This window comes from Gavialis gangeticus, unplaced genomic scaffold (assembly GCF_001723915.1).
Source record: "Gavialis gangeticus isolate Ggan-Ray unplaced genomic scaffold, GavGan_comp1, whole genome shotgun sequence".
NCBI classification, from domain to species: domain Eukaryota; kingdom Metazoa; phylum Chordata; order Crocodylia; family Gavialidae; genus Gavialis; species Gavialis gangeticus.
The window spans coordinates 126,598,273-126,610,993 of NW_017729024.1; the positions used below are offsets into that span (position 1 = coordinate 126,598,273).

Consider the following 12,721-nt stretch of genomic DNA (forward strand, 5'->3'; position numbering starts at 1 on the left):
TTTGTCCTTTAAAACCCCCCCAAAACCCCTCTCGCCCCCCCCCCCCCCCCCCCCCCAACCCAGCAGGTAAGCCTGTGGGGAGGGAAAGGGCAGGGACAGATCGAGGCAGAGGGAGAAAAAATGATTTGGGGGTGTGCCTCCCCAGCAGGTAACTCCCACCTGGCTGGGGCCCCACTTAACTTACCCCTGCTTTTGCCTCTGTGGCACTGTCCCTCACTGCAGGGGCCTTGATCTAGCCCCTGCCCCTTCCCTCCCCGACAGACTGACCTGCTGGGCCGGGGCATGTGCCTGTATGCACGTGGGCAATTCCCCCCACCCCCCATCCCGGCCTAGGATCGACTCCAAGAGGCTCCGAGATCTACTGGTGGATTGAGATCCACTGGTTGGTGACCACTGCTCAAGAGAATCCCTTGTAAGGATTACAGAAGTAAAAGATGAAAAACTCCCTGCAAAGTGAAGATGGTGGAGTGGCCAGTGATGCTCCCTGAGAATCCTCATGTGGCTGGTGCAAAGTATTATGATGTAGGGTAAACTGTTTGCAGTATTTGAGAGATGGTGAGACACTGGTGACAAGGGAATGTTAGATCAAGCTGAAATACGTGAAAACTAAAGCTGACTGCTGTCCAAACCTACCATTCTCCTTATCTCTTCCTCTTGGGAGTTGATAGAGGTTTGGTCACTAAGGCTGTGCGAAATTTTGCCACCAGTTTTGTTTCGATGCTGTTTCAAGTGGAAACAGCAAAATTGAAATGAAACAGATCTGGTTGAAACAGCCTTGAAACGAAATGAGGCAAGTTGAAACGTTTTGCTGTTTCGATGTTTTGCCCATAGGCTATAATGGGGAAGGCTGAAACAGCCTATAACTTTGTCATTTGTGGCCAGATTTGAATGAAACTTGCAGGAATGGTAGCCCCTTCTGAGGCCATAAAGCCTGCCATGTTTCAAGGAGATAGGTGTAGAGGGTTTGGAGAAGCTGCACCCCAAAACCCTGAAAGCAAAACTCATGTCACATGTATGTGTTAAGCCACAGCGGGGTTAAAGCTGCAGGCATGCTAGCCCCTCCTGAGGCCATGAAGCCTGCCAAGGTTCAAGGAGATAGGTGCAGGGGTTTGGGAGGAACTGCACCTCAGGCTGTGGACAAGCAAAACTCATGACATGGGTGACACTGTGTTAAGGCGTGGCAGGATGAAAGCTGCGGGCCTGTTAGCCCCTGCTGAGGCCACAACGCCTGCCAGCTGTCAACGAGATAGGTGCAGGGGTTCTGGGTTCTGGGACCCTGCACCTCTGGCCACAGACAGGAAAAACTCGTGTCATGGGTGCTTGTGCAACCGTGTCTGTCTTGGGGCGGAGGAAACCACTGCAGGCCTGGCTGCCAGCTAGGCCCTGCTGCGGCCCTGAAGCCTGCCAACTTTCAAGGAGATTGGTGCAGGGGGTTCTGGGGCCCTGCACCCCTAGCTGCTCACAGGCAAAACTTGTGTCATGGGTGCTTGTGCAGAGAAGGGCCGCTCGTATGATCAGAGACTTGCACAGCAAGCCATATGAGGAAAGGCTGAGGGACCTGGGACTCTTCAGCCTGAAAAAGACAAGGCTGAGAGGTGACTTGGTAGCGGCTTACTGCTACATTAGAAGCGTACATCTAGGGCCTGGTGAACAACTGTTCACCAGGGAACCCTTGGGGAAAACTAGGAGTAATGGTCACAAACTCATGGAAGATCATTTCAGGCTCAACATTAGGAAAAACTACTTCACAACTAGGGTGCCCAGACTGATCATTACTGTAGTTTTGATGCTGCTGTGGCTTAACACGTATGTATGACACAATTTTGGCTCTCAAGAATTTGGGGTGAAGTTTCTCCAAACTCCCTGTACCTTTCTTCTTGAAACTTGGCACACTTTATGCCCTCAGAAGGGGCTACCTTTCCTGCAAGTTTCATCCAAATCTGGCCATAAATGGCAAAGTTATAGCCTGTTTCAACCTTCCCCATTATATCCTATGGGTGAAACGTTGAAACAGGGTTGAAATGGCAAAACGTTTTGACAGAACAAAACAGAATAGCCATTTTGACTGGAAACAAAAGTCGAAACGAAACACCGTTTTGTTGAAATGTCGAAACGGAACGCTGCTGTTTCGCACAGCCCTGTTGGTCAGTGTTACTTAACCCTCCTGTCCCCTCCATAGAACAAACAGAAAAAAAGACGAGAATTTTTTTTCTTGTAGTGAAAGAAAGAGAAAGTAACTCAAAAAAATGACAGAGAAAAATGAATAGCCAGTTGGGGAGAGTGAGTAGGAGGAAAAAGTAAAAAGAGTGATTTTTTAAACTTTAGTATCAAAACATGCCTCCTTACACAAAACTGTAAAATTTCTTCAGTCTATAACTCTTCACAGTTTGGGTTTGAGTCTGGGAAATAACAGCTGAATTCTGTTACTGTTTGGCATGTAACTGCAGTAACATGGCTGGTGCTTTTAAATATTTTCCTTCCTGTTTTTCTTAGCTTGGCTTGAGAAGGAGGATGTAGACAAGGCATTTTATAAAACTGTGAAACTGCTTTTCCCAATTAAAAACACATATTTTTATTTTCCATGGAAACACTACATTTTTTTAAATTACAAAAATGTGAGTGTTACTTTTCTCCTCAAAATATCAAAAGTCTATATGCATAGCAGAAAAAATGTTTTCAAAATATTTGGGTTTTTTTTATGGAATTATAGTGCAATGATCTGGTAGTGGGTTTTGTTTTGTCCTAGTCTAGCCTGTTTGCCTTGTTGGCCATGAGAGAGTGAACAAATTCTGGAAGCAACATTTTGAAATTTGAAAGATAAAAACACTGAAGCCAGTTTTTTGTCAAATCTCTGTGCGTGACCAGGCAGCCGGAAAACTTTTAGGGGATTCTGCTCTTTGATTTTTCACGGTTTCTTCAGAAATCCCAGTTTAACCACATGTCAACTGAAGAAACAGAACATAAAGATCTTCTCCTCTGTATAAACCACTAGTTTGCAATGTAATCTGTATAAAATCTGGTTTCAATATTGACATTTTGTTCTTCTTAATTAGATTTCCTTACTGTGGTTGGTAAGCCTTAAACTGTTTTTTTAAATAAAAAGAAGCACTAATCTTCTTTTTAGATGTTTTGTGCTTAGAGAATGTTTTGGCTTTTGTTGGATCTGTAAATGATTACTACTCTTATTTTGGTAATCTCTTTTTAGATACTGTTTGTGTGACCTTAGAGATGGGTAAAATATTCATAACTGAAGGTGGTATTGTTAAATATACCTTTGGGTGGTTACTACAAGAAGCAATTTTATATAAAGTGTCGATACTATTTTTTTTAATTGGCTGGTGACATGACTGTGAGAATTTTGTGACAGATGTTTGCACTGTTTTGTTTCATCCATCTTGCTTCGAGAAAGGAAGGGAGGGTCCACTGGGTGGGACACTACTTCAGTGCTTCGAAGACTCTTGTTTAGTTTCAGCTCCAGTATAATTTCCCCGTGTGACCATGGGCAAGTCACTTAACCTCCCAATGTGCATCCGTTTCTCATCTGTTAAAATCAGGATAATACCACCTCCCCACCTCACAGGTGCAGTACCTAGTTCTAAGGTGATGGGGCCTGTGTCAGTACCCTTAATAAATCAACAGAAGCAGTGCTGGTGCTTAAGAAAGTCCCTTTCCAATGGGAAAAGACTCAGATATGCCTATGTTTAGTTTAATTTTATGGAAGATGGATGGCATGAAAGTGGCAGGGCAACATAATAATGGAGGAAATCAATTATTTTATTGCCCCAGAAATATTTTAATATCTCCGGTAACTACCCAGCCTTTTTTTGCTGACCACTCGTGATCTTTAAGAGCTGCTTTTTGTACCTCTGTTGACTGCCCTTTAGAAGAGTGGTTTATCACAAAATATTGCCACAGCACTTTTCAATCTTGGAGAACCAATCCAGTTTATTTCAGGGGAGAGGGACAGGGAAAGAAGCAATGCTAACATGTCTGTGTCATGTATAAATAGGAACCTACTCAAATTGTGATTTTACATAAATCACAAAGTCAGGCAATCTCTGCAAAATCTGTGGGAAACAAAAAAACTTGCTGAAAATAACATGCTGGCTCCCCAGTGAGAGCCAGCAGTCCTCCCATCTCCAAAGCCTGGCATGAAAGCTGCTGCTGGCAGGAGGGTGAGCAGGCAAGATGGCTGTCACTCCTGCCCCTTGCTGCTGATTGGCTGAGAGAGTGCCTTTTATGTGGCCCCACCCATTTTCATCAATCAGCGGCGTGGGGTGAGGCCATATTATGGATAGCCGTTCAACAATCAGTGGCAGGAGACATACCCACCAGGGCCCCTTGGCCAATAAGAGGCATGATGGGGCCCCCACCATTATAAGGCTGTGAAAATGGTGGCCAGTCCCATAATCTGCCTGTGAAATGGGCCAGCCACCACCTCTATCTATAAGCAATCAAATATTGGGCATTTCTTAACAGTCAAGGACTTCAGATGACCTGAGAAGTAGGTTCTCTTCTGTTAAAATGAGAGAGTTGTCCTAAGCATGCGATTCTACATAGAGCTTATTTAAACATCCATGGAGAAATCCCCATGAAAAAAATATTAAACATTAAAATAAACTTCTTTTGTTCTGGAGCTCAGTTTTTTCTCCTTTCTAGATATGTTTCAGCCATTACAACTCAAGTAGCATTAAAAAAAAAAAGGAAGACAAAAAGAAAAATGAATAAGTTGTTGTCTGCCTTCTCAGAAATGGTTATCCTCCCCTGCTGAAAATCCAAAACAAATTTGCATGATGTAACAATCTTTCAACAAGAGTCCCTTCATTCTGATGTTTAACTTGACCTCTTTGCCTATCTGCTGCCTACTTGGCCCCACTTCACTCTCATACAAATGTATTAGCAAGATATATAAAATACAAAATAATGGTGGAATTTTCTTCCCTTTCTGGTCATCCAAGTAATATTTCCTCTCATCTAAGCACCAAAAATGCCACATACACTGTAGGTGGGAGTTCTGTTCCTGCATGTGTAGCTTCTGCCTCTGCAGACAGACTGCACACAGACTGGGCATGTGCAATGGGATGTGCACCAGCCATATGTGTGTGCATCTTTTGGATGTGCAGTGACTTCTAGACCCCTGAAAATATAGCTGACCAAAACCCATGATTAACAGGGCTTATGCACAGACAGGGGCCAAGAGTTAGAGACCAACCACCTTTGTCCCAAGTAGCTAGGACACTCATCTTGAGTGCTAGAGAACTTGGGCTCTAGGCCCCCTTGCATTGGGCTCTAGGCTCCCTGCATTTCTCTGGCTCTCCAGGAGGGCATGCTAACCATCACACTATAGGGCAGGTCGTTTTGCTACCCCTTTTGAAGCAGAGCCATGTTCCTTGTGTTTTAATACAGTTTGTAGGCCTGTGCGAAGTGGCTAGTATTCGCTTTGGATTCGGCCAATTCGGGGGACAGTGATTCGATTTGGTGATTCAAATCACTCCTGATTCAATTTGACTGAATCTGATTTGGAGATTCAGCTGCTGCCAGGCCCATCTCCTGCCTGCTCTCCCAGCCTGTCAATGGCTGCATCGCCCGCCCCGGCTCCTGGCACTTGTTAAAAAAAAGCCCCAGCTCAGTGGATGTTGCTGGGCAGGGAGGTGATCCCTGCTGCCCCCCACTGCCCCACACTGTGTGGGGGTCTCTGCATGAGCAGCAGGCGGGGGAGCTCATGCCCGGTGTTGGTGCCTGTCGGCGTGTGGCTCTGGCCAGCGTTGCACATCGCAACAAGGAGTGCAGCCCCTGCTGGGCTGTCTCTATCACCAGGGCTCCCCGCCACACACGCACAGCCCCCACACACGCAGCACGGGAGGAAAGCCGCACATGTTCAGTCCAGCTGCCTTCTCTGCCTACTGCCACACAAGTCCAGGGAGGTCTGAAGGAAGCTGGCTGCAGCTTATGGGGCTTCCCTCCTGTCCTGTGCGAGTGCAGGGGCTGCCCATGGACAGCGAGAACTGCTGGCAATAGAGATGGCCCAGCGGGGGCTGTCCTCCTCACTGCAATGTGTAGTACTGGCTGGTGCTGCACGTTGCTGGGCACAAGCACCCCAAGCGTCCTCACCTGATGCTGCCTGCCAGGGTTGCACCCTATGTGGGGAGTGGATAGGGGGTTCCCATACCCCCTCACACCCACACCTTGCCCATCCGTGCTCCGCGCTGCTGCCGCCCCCCTACGTGCGGGCTCCATGCTGCCGCCAGCCTCAGCCTCATGCTCCATGCTTTTGCCCAGCTGCAGCTCCACCCTTGCCCCTACTGCTTCTCTACCTGCTGTCCAGAATGAACAAAACACCAAGGAAGCCAAGCAGGTTCCTAGTGGTTACAGCAGCAGCAACAGCAGCCTCATCTGGAAGTTGCCTGCTGGCTAGGTCAGACCTTTCCACCCTTGAGGGTGGGAGCAAGGTGCAATAGGGTAAGTTGGTGGGTGTTTGTATATGTGGGTGCTTTGCACCCACCCTTGAAGGTGGTACAGTTCATTGGCAGGGGCCGCAGGATGGATGAAAGTGCCTGGTGGGCTGGATCTGGCCCATGGGCCGTATTTTGCCTGCCTCTGATCTCAGTGCAGCCAGTATGGGTATCAGTAGCCATGGAAACAGATCTCTACTTGGGCTAATTTAGCCTGCTTCTTTTATGGCCTATTCCAAATTCTGTGCTGTTACAGCTAGACTACTGTTTGTATCCAGGCTATCTTACAGTCATTTCTATAACTGCTGTCTAGACATACTCCTAATGGGAAGACTCTCTGGCCTGTAATTTTCTCAAGGTTTATGAAAAGACAAGAAATATTTAGGAATTTATTTCCAGGATAGTATCAGAGCAGTTATGCAGGCAAAATAGTGAAAAATCCAAATCTAACGCATACATTAAAATTGTAGGAAAGTAGGGCTGGAAGTTACCTCACAAGGTAATCTAATCCAGCCCCCACTCAAGGCAGAATCATTCCTAACCATCCCAGCTACATGTCTATCTAACATGCTCTTTACAATATCCAGGGATAGAGATTCCACAACTTCTCTAGGTAACATGTTCCAATGCTTGATCACCTTCATAGTCAGAAAGTTCCTCCTAATCTCTACACTAAATTTCCTCTGTTGAAGCTTGAGGCCATTGCTCCTAGTCCTGGCCATAGAGACTACTCTGTCTCCATCCTCTCTATAGTCACCCTTCAAGTATTTGAAGACTGTTATCAAATCTTCCCTTTAGTCTTCCCTTCTCCAGACTAAACCATCTGGTTCTTTCAGCCTGTCCTCCTATGTCATGCTTCCCAGACCTCAAATCATTTTTTGTCAGTCTCTGCTGGACTCTTTTTTTGTAATCTGTCCACATGTTTCTTGAAGTGTGGGGCCTGAAATGACACAGTGCTCTAGGCGGGTCTTAATCAGCACTGAATAGAGCGGAAGAACCACTTCTCTTGATTTGCAAGTGACACTTACGTTAATACACCCCAATATGCTGTAGGCTTTTTTGCAACAAGAACACAGTTGGCTCATACTCAGTTTTTGTTCTATTATTAATATAACTCACCTGTGTCCAGGTCCTTTTCAGCAGCACTGCAGCCTGCAAGTTTTTCCCTAGTCCATGTTTGTGTATATAGTTATTCTGTCCTAACTGCAGGACTTTGCACTTGTCTTTGTTAAATCTCTTATGATTAATTACTGACCATTTTTCTAGTCTAACTCATTCTGGATTCTAGCCCTACCCTCCAGAGCGTCTGCAACCCTACCCAACTTGATGTCATCCACAAATTTGCTAAGTGTACTCTCAATCCCCTCATCCAAACAAATAATGAAGATGTTAAACAATACTAGACCCAGGACAGACCCCTTGAGAACCTCACTTGATACCATCTCCAACCTAGTCATTGAACTATTGATGACTACTTGTTGAGCGTGATGATCAGTTATATCAGCAGTTGTATATCCACCTTACAGTATTTTTGTCTCTTCTGCATTTTCATAGTTTGTTAATGATAATGTTGTGAGAGACGCTTTAGAAAGGCTTTTGACACCCAAGGTATATCGTATAGTGCTCTTCCTCCATGCACATAGCTGTCACCTTATCATAGAAGGAAATCAGGTTGGTTAAGGGTGACTTGCCCTTGGTGAATCCAAAGTGATCACCTTGTTCCTGATCACCATGTTCTCCTCTAGGTGCTTCACAATAGATTCCTTGAGAATCTGCTCCATGATCTTTCCAGGTATTGAAATCAGGCTGGCTGGTCTATAATTCCCCAAGTTCTCCTTGTTCTCTTTCTTAAAGATGGGCACTATATTTGTCCCTTTTCCAATCATCTGGAACCTCACCTGTCCTCCATGAGTTCTCCAAGAAGACAGTCAATGGCTCTGAAATGATCACGGTCAATTCCTTCAGTGCATCCCATCTGGCCTGTTAGCTTGAAAGCATTTAATTTCTCTAAGTAATCTCTAACCCGGAGGTGGGCAAAATATGGCCCATGGGCCAGATCTGGCCTGCTAGGCACTTTCATCTGGCCTGTGGCACCCACTAAGTTGTACCCTGCCCAGCCCTTCCACCCGTGAGGGTAGGAGCAAGGTGCCCATGTATACCCCCCAACATACTCTATTGTGCCTCGTTCCCACCCTTGAGGGTGGAAGGGCCCAGGCAGCAGGAAGCTTCCTGGCAGGGCTGTTGCTGCCACTGTTGCAACCACCAGGGACCTGCTCGGCTTCCTTGGCATCCCACTCACGCTGGGCAGTAAGTAGAGAAGCAGCAGGGGTGGAGCTGCAGCTGGGTGGGAGCATGGGGCTGGGGCTGGCAGCAGTGTGGAGACCATGTCCAAGGGCACAGCAGCAGCACAGAGCTTGGGTGGGGGGTGGGAGAGGTGGGGACTCCCTTATGGCATGCAGCCCAGACAGGCAGCAGCAGACAAGTGTGCTCAGGGTATTTGTGTCTGGCGCAGTCACTGGTGCCCAGCACCATGCGGCTCTGGCCAGTGCTGCACATCATGGTGAGGTGCGCAGCCCCTGCCAGGCCATCTCTGTTGCTGGTGCTCCCTGCTGTGCATGTGCAGTCCCTGCACTCATGGCATGGGAGGGAAGCCCCACCTGCTGGAGCTGGCTGCCTTTGCCACTCCCTGAACTTACATGGCAGGGGGTAGGGAAGGCAGCTGGCTCTGGTGTGTGGAGCTCCCCTCCTGTGCTGCGTGAGTTTGGGGGCTGTGTGTGTGCAGTGGGGAGTGCCAGAGATAGAGACAGCCCAGTGGGGGCTGTGCTGCTCACTGTGATATGCAGTGCTGGCTGGAGCTGCATGCCGACAGGTACCAGTGCCTGCACTGGGCACAAGCACACCCACCTGCTGCTGCCACCATCTGCTGGGGCTGTGCACCATAGAAGGATTGTGTGGGGGTGGTCACCACACACCGTCTACCCTCACACCCCACACACCCACACCCTGCCCCTACAACTGCTCACATACACAATTTCCCCCACACACAGTCACATCCCCTCACAAAGCCCCCACAACATAGCCCCCTAGAACCCACCATACACCCCCTACACTCTACCATACACACACATACACACACACACACCCCAGCCACACCCTCCATACAATATACAAGACTAAGGATGTATTTTTGAGTTATTATGCAGTCACCTCTATATACAGTATGCAAACACAAATCATGACAAAAATATTTTTTGTAATAAAATTGAAATATGTTATAGTAGGTGCTTGACTTCTAGTGTAAAATTGTTTTTTTTTCTGTTTCTAAGATGACAGCCTTCCCCCACAAAAGGAGTATTTTGTGCGGTGGGGGGGAGAAGGGGGCGTGTAAGGGGTGGGACTTCTGGTAGCAAAGGTCAGTGGTTGGGGTGGGGCTTCTGGTCCTAAAATGGCAACCAGGGGCAGGGCAACTAGCAAGGGGTGGGGCTACCCATGCAGCCCTTGAAAGCTCACCAAACGTGGTTAAGTGGCCCTCCACCCATAATAATTGCCCACCCCTGCTCTAACCTGTTCTTCCCCTATTCTAGGCTCTTTGTCTCTTCCAACTGTGCTTAACATCTGGTAACTGCCCCTATTTCACAGAATCATAGAAAATTAGGGTTGGAAAGGATCTCAGGAGGTCATCTAGTCCAACTCCTTGCTTAAAGCAAAACCGTCCTCAATTAGATCATCTAAGCCAGGTCTTTGTCTAGACGGGTCTTAAAAACCTCCAAGGATGTAGAATCCACATTCTCTCTGGGTAACCTTCTCCAGTGTTTTACTACCCTCCTAGTGAGAACATTTTTCCTAATATCTAACCTAAACTTCCCTTGCTGCAATGTGAGGCTGTTGTTCTTTGTTCTGTCTTCTGTCACCACTGAGAACAGTCTAGCTGCATCTTATTTCAAACCTCACTTCAGGTAGTTGAAGGCTGTGATTAAATCCCCTCTGTCTTCTCTTCCCTAGATTAAATAAGTCCAGTTCCCTCAGCCTCTTCTCAGAAATCATGACCCCCCCAGCTCCCTTACCATTTTTTGTTGCCCTCCACTGGACTCTCTCCAATTTGCCCACATCCTTTCTGTAGTGGGGGCCCCAAAACGGAACATAGTACTCCAGATGTGGCCTTACCAGTGCTGAATAGAGGGGAATAATTGCTTCCTTTGACATGCTGGCAACACTCCTACCAATGCAGCCCAGTATGCCATTAACCTGCCTGGCAACAAGGACACACTTTTGGCTCCTATTTAGCTTATTTTCAACTGTAACCACCAGGTCCTTTTTTGCAGAGCTGCTGTCTAGCCAGTCAGCCCCCAGCCTGTACTGGTGCATGGGATTGTTCCCTCCTAAGTACAGGACTAGGCACTTGTCCTTGTTGAACCTTATGAGATTTCTTTTGGCCCAAGCCTCCAATTTGTCTAGGTCACTCTGAATCCTAGCCCTACCCTTCAGTGTATCTACTACTCCTCTCAGCTTGGTGTCATCTGCAAATTTGCTGAGGCTGCACTCTATACCATCTTCCAGGCCGTTGATGAATATATTGAACAAATCCAGCCCCAGGACTGACCCCTGGGACACTCCACTTGATACCAGCTGTCACCTAGATATCAAGCCATTGATTACTATCCTCTCAGCCTGATGCTTCAGCCAGTTTTCTTTCCACTACAGTCCATTCATCCAGCCCAAACTTCCTTAGCTTACTTGTGAGAATGTTGTTGGAGACTGTATCAGAAGACTTACTAAAATCAAGGTATATCACATCCACTGGTCTCCCCACATCCACAGAGCCAGTTATCTAATTGTAGAAGGCAATCAAGTTGGTCAGGTATGAATTGCCCTTGGTGAATCCATGCTGACTGTTCCTAATCATCTTTTCATTTCTAAGCACTTAGATGGATTCCTTGAGGATCTGCTCTATGATTTTTTTCCAGGGACTGAGGTGAAAGGCTAACTGATCTGTAGTTAACTGGATCCTCCTTTTTCTCTTTCTTAAATATGGGCACTATGTTTTTCCTTTTCCAATCATGTAGGACCTCTTCTGATCACCATGAATTTTCAACAGTGATGACCAGTGGCTCTGCAATCACATCAGCCAACTTGGGTGCATCCTATTCTTCCCCATAGACTTGTGTATGTCCAGCTTTTCTAAATAGTCCCTAACCTGTTCTTTCGCTGCTGGCTGCTCACCTCCTTCCCAAACTGTGCTGTTAGGTGCAGTAGCCTGGAAGTTGACCTTGCCTGTGAAGACTGTGGTGAATAAGGCATTGAGAACTTAAGCCTTTTCTGCATCTTCTGTAACCAGGTTGCCTCCCCCGTTCAGTAAGGGACCCACACTTCCCCTGGTCATCCTCCTCTTGTTACTAACATACTTGTAGAAATCCTTCTTGTTACCCTTCACATCTCTTGCTAGCTGCAACTCCAATTGCACTTCGGCTTTCCTGGCTTCATCCCTGCATGCCTGAGCAATACTCTTATACTCCTCCCTAGTTATTTGTCCATGTTTCCACTTCTTATAAGCTTCCTTTTTGTGATTGAGTTTACTAAAGAGTTCCCTGTTAAGTCAAGCTGGTCTTCTGCCATACTTGCTAGTCTCCCTGCACATCAGGATGGTTTGTTCCTGCACTTTCAGTAAGGCTTCCTTAAAGTAGAGCCAGCTGTCTTGGACTTCTCTCTCCCTCAGACTGGCTTCCCAAGGGATCCTGCCCATGAGTTCCCTGAATGAATTGAAGTCTGCTTTTTCTGAAGTCCAGGGTCCTTATTCTGCTGCTTTCCACCCTTCCTTTCCTTATGATCCTGAACTCAATCATCTTATGGTCACTGGTGCCCAAGTTCCCATCCACTAGTTAGTACATTCCTCACCAATTCTTCCTTGTTTGTGAGTAGCAGGTCTAGAAGAGCATGACCCCTAGTTGGTTGCTTCAGCACTTGTGCCACGAAGTTGTCCCCAGCACTGTCCAAAAAGTTTCTGAATTGCCTGCACACTACTGTATTGCCTTCCCAGCAGATGTCAGGGTGTTAGAAGTCCCCCGCTGAGAACCAGGGCCTGTGATCAGGAAACTTCCGCTAACTGTTGGAAGAAAGCCTCATCCACCACTTCCTCCTGGTCTGGTGGTCTATGGCCGACTCCCACCATGACATCATTCTAGTTGCTGTCCTCTGACCCTAACCCAGAGACTTTTGACAGGTCTATCTTCCGTTTCATACTGGTGCTCTGAGCAATCATACAGCTCTTTTAC

General features: G+C 47.0%; 1 protein-coding gene across 4 annotated transcripts in view; it reads left to right on the forward strand.

Annotated features, from left to right (window-relative positions):
• ARHGEF28 (Rho guanine nucleotide exchange factor 28) overlaps positions 1 to 12,721 on the forward strand; it is a 269,125-nt gene that overhangs the window by 136,370 nt on the left and 120,034 nt on the right. The window lies entirely within an intron of this gene.